Here is a 4,605-nt window from a genome sequence, read left to right on the forward strand (position 1 = left end):
GCAAAGATTGACGAGATGGTTCTATAGTGATAAGAAAAAGGATCACAATCACTGAAATCCCAATCCTAAATGCAGCTCATAAAATCAATCATGAAAAAGTAGTGTTCAACTTTTAAATGGCGCTCTTTAGTTCTCTTTTAGGCTTCTAAAAAGTTACATCCGTCTTCAGCTCCAGCACCTACAAACACTGAAACATCTTGATAACACACCTTTGTGTAGGCTTGTTATCACTTGTAAGAATGAGAAGAAGAATTATCGACAAGAGAAGAGAGAACGGATGAGTAGGGGAAGAAATAGAGATATTGAGTTGAGAAAGAAATAAGTTCACCTATTTTGAATTAAAAAATTATCTTGAAAATATAACAATAAATTGTGTTACTAAACAGATTTCTATTTCAAATCTATTTTTAGAAAAACAAAATAAATAAATAAATGGTTGATATGCATGCCTTTTAACTTTGAAATGATGGACATAGGCAATGCACCAAGACATGAAGAAATAACAAAGGAAGCAAGATTAGAACTCGAGCTATTTAACATAGGGAACCCAAACAAAAGCTCGACTGAAGGAGTCGCACACCACCCAGGCTTGGGTTCCTCCAACAAAGGGCACTCTCAAATATAACGTTGATGGATCTTGGAGAAACGAACAGAACAAGGCTCGGCAGTCGAGATCTGTAGCAGCGTGGCCGGAGTCGCCACCGACGGCTTTTGCACTGGTTTCACACTAATTTAGCCCTAAAAAGCGAGGCTTTAGCCTCCGTGCGGTTTCCGTCAAGGCTGCTGGAAACATGTGATCGATCAAGAAGCTTGAGTTTCATCTTCAGCTTGCACATGAAATCATCCAATTTGAAACTGACAACTTGTCAGTAGTGGAGTGTGTTGCAGGCCAAAAGCCAAGCCCATGGGCTATTCACGCCACGTTAGGAGGAATCCAAGCCAAGCTCACAAATGTTTATGTCTTACATTCCTAGGGAAGCCACAAGTGGGCCGACGTGCTGCAAAAGCCCACCGTGACAATACTCTTCCACTTAGGTGGTTACGAAATGCCCCGGTCACTATGTTCTTTATTACGTTTGGATTCGGACTTAGTTGCATTGCCGCAACGTTTAGTAATGAATGCTATTTGCAGATTTAGAAAAAAATAGGGTTGTCTGCAGAAAAAGCAAACCTAAGAGTTAATATTACGACAAATTTACCCCAAACTATTTTTGACCACCAAAACCCTAAACTCGTATACTTTAATTGGTACACTTGTAACAAATTTACCCTCAGTTAGTTTTTATTAAAAATTTATTCTCAAATTATTAGGTTAAATGACACGTAATAGTTGACCAAGATACCAATTTAAGATTTTTTTTCGCTCCGTTTGTCACAATTTACCCGCAATTTCATGAATTTTTCATGATATTAATCCACTTTGCTAAAGGTATATTTGTCACAAATTTCAATTTTGATTTTTTTGCAGTCCGAATAAATTAGTTTGGGTAAATTTGTTACAAATGTACCAGTTTTTTAGTTTTTTGTCGGTCAGGTAAATTTGTCACAAGAAACCGTGGGGGTTTAGGTTTTTCATGGTCAAAAATTGTATTTTGCAAATTTACCACAAATATACCAAGTAGTTTAATAAAAATAATAATAATAATGGACATTAGAAATACTAAACGTACTTTCAGGTGACACTGACAAAATGATACAGGTACAATAATTGGAAGGAAACAAGCAACGGCGCACGAATTAAAGACCCAACGACGTGGGCCAAAATTATCAGTAGAATGGCTTTCCCTTTCCGGCCCGGCTCGGCCCAACAAACCTGCGAACGTCCTTCAGAATCGCCGGCGTCTTCTTCCTTCTCCCTCCTCCTCCTCCTCCTGCTGCTGCTGCGAAGCTGCAAGGTAGCAGCAGAGACTCAAAGCTTTCCAGCACAGGGGCGACGAGACGATGGCGGTGAGGCAGAGGCTCCCCGATCTCATCCGCAGCCCTGAAGCGCAGCTGAACCTCCTCGGCCCCTCCAGCCAGCTCCTCCTCCCCTCGCTCCGCGCGCCTTCTCCCTCTACGACCAGATCAACCCTCCATCGACAACGTCCCCGACGACCAGCTCCGGTTCCAACAGTGCGTCTCCTCTGGTTCCTCCGAGCTCCGGTTCCGGTTTTCCGCCCTCTTTTTGTGGTGGGCGGCCGGAGGCCGCGTCTCATTTTGGGATTGTTCCTGGCCGTCTTTCCGCAGGTACACGGAGACGGGGTTTCAAGGTGAGCGAGTGATGTAAAAGGAGCTTGCTCTGGTGGGGAATCTGCTGATGTCCTGGAGCCCGCAGAAGTTCTCTGACATAACTCCTGACAGGCAATTTCTCTGCTCTCTCTCTCTCTTTCGTATGATCGAGAAAACTGGGAGGCTGGGTTGGAGCCTGCATTTTTTATGGAAAAGTTGAAGGTCGTGACCGGACTGCGATAATTTCCAACAGCTTTCTTCTTTTTTATGCGTGACTGGTTGCATCTGTTCGAATGAACGGTTCATGATCTTTAACCATTGGTATGGTGTGGGTTCGCATGACGAATAGTGTATCGAAATACCGAGCCCCAAGCAACATTATCCACACGAGCGCAAGATGGAATGTGTACTTAATTAAAGCAGTGATCGTATATGTTTTAAAGCACGGTTATTGTCCCTTGAAGAATTGTGGAATAGTTGGAGTTGTTCAGGGACATGGTTTACATGGCTGGAAGGAAGTTTCAAAATTTCAGCCCTTGCTATGTTAAAAAAAGCCAAGCCAAAAAGTAGAGTATTAGAGACACTAACATGTATATCTGAATGAGTTGTAAATGGAATTTGTTACTGCCTTGCCTTTGACAATGGGCAGGATGCTGCCTTAACTTGACAACGGACAGGATACTGCCCTTAGGCTTTGACGATGGGCAGGATAGTGCTTCCTGCAAGTAGTGTTTTCCACCCTATTTATGGGGGCAGTGTTTGGAATTGACTCGTGGGAGATCCTTGAACATTTTGTTTGATGATTTGTGAGATGCGTTGCTTTTAGATATTCTCGAACATTAGAGCTGCTCGTATATGAAGTGTTTTTCTGAATTTTTCTGTAGCTAGGGCTAAGAATTCTTTCAGGGATTTGACCTCTATTTTACCATGCGTGCTTTTCTTCTCTTCTGCAGCTTGTCATCTTCCAGACTGTTCGACCCATACCAGTGAGAATCTGTGTATGTGTGATCTATCTGTAGAATTGGCGTGTGTTTTCCTTACACTGTAACTTATTTATATGATAAGAAGTACACGTGTGGACTATTCTTCCTCCCCCTTCCTTCCTTTCCCCTTCTTTCTTTTACAACTCAGTTTTTAAAGAGCACCAAGAGGTGCCTCTCCCATAAACACCCCCACATGTTAAAAAAAGTTCTATAAGTTATTTCCAGAAAAGACTGAGTGTCTAAAGAACTAACAATGACAAGTAGACATAAACTATGAACTGCCTACGGTTTAAGGGTCACCTACTTAATTTTGTGGAAATTGCTTTTTTCCAGCATACAACTGCAACATATGTAGAATAATTTCATTCATTAGCTGTTAAAATCTGTTGAATAGTAGAAGTTTCTGCATCTGTATCTTAGCTGGGTACTACATTGCATCAACCTACAATAATGGAGTGCCCGTTGTGCTCTTTATGTTTATAGGCATGTAGTATGGAATTAATTGCTGACAGACATACCTATATAAACTGGGCACTCCATGAAGGAATTCTTTCTATGTTTTTAATAGAATATTTAGTGGGCATCTTCACGTTTCATCATTATATGACTGTATTAGCATTGTCTTCTGAATCTGCGTATTGTTTGTAATATATTTCAGAGCTTCTCCTCCTTGGCTGCGGAGGGACATACAACCTGTAGATCCTGATCTTCGGCGTTTCATAATGGTCTACTGGCATGAAGTTGAAGTTCTTGACTGCACGTTAATCTTTATTTGTGTTCATCTTCTAGGCCACTTCTGACATATATATCTAACTAATAACAGTAGCTTATTCTTCGTTTATCTCATCTTTCACTTAAAAACTGTAGCCAAATTCTGTAACGCTGCTCGTGGTTTGTGATTGATTATAAAAGTATTATTTATTCTTTATTATAGATGACTGTCGATGAAATCGGAGAAAAACTTGTTCTGGGGTGTGTTCGCTTTATGAAGAACACATTGATGGTTTTACCTGAAACTTATTTAAGGAGTGAATGATTTTCTCTTATTTTGGTTATGAGCATGAAAATTAGAGGGAATTAGTTTTCGGTGTTGAAGAATTTATGGAAAGCAAAGAATCCATAAAGTTATGGTAATGTATCATAGTGCTCGTTGGTGCTGCATTGGCTGCACAATACAATATTGGTGTCCTTCAGGGAAATTCGTTTCCTTTTATGAGGAAATTCACTTTTCAAAGTGATGAGCTATTTCATAATGACTACCGGATGTTTGGGTGGCTGAGGCTTTTGGCCAGGCTTACAAATGGGTTTTGCTTAGCTAAGCTGTGGTAATCTGACTTTTAAACGTGTAATTAGCTATGACTTGTCGCACTCAGTTGCAAACTTCTTGAATCCTAGTGATTTATTCATGGTAGAA

General features: G+C 40.7%; 1 pseudogene; it reads left to right on the forward strand.

Annotated features, from left to right (window-relative positions):
* Positions 1–1,941: 1,941 nt before the first annotated feature.
* On the forward strand, positions 1,942–3,991 carry LOC120288704 (annotated as a pseudogene).
* Positions 3,992–4,605: the final 614 nt, after the last annotated feature.

The sequence above is a fragment of the Eucalyptus grandis genome, chromosome 10, assembly GCF_016545825.1.
Source record: "Eucalyptus grandis isolate ANBG69807.140 chromosome 10, ASM1654582v1, whole genome shotgun sequence".
NCBI lineage: Eukaryota > Viridiplantae > Streptophyta > Magnoliopsida > Myrtales > Myrtaceae > Eucalyptus > Eucalyptus grandis.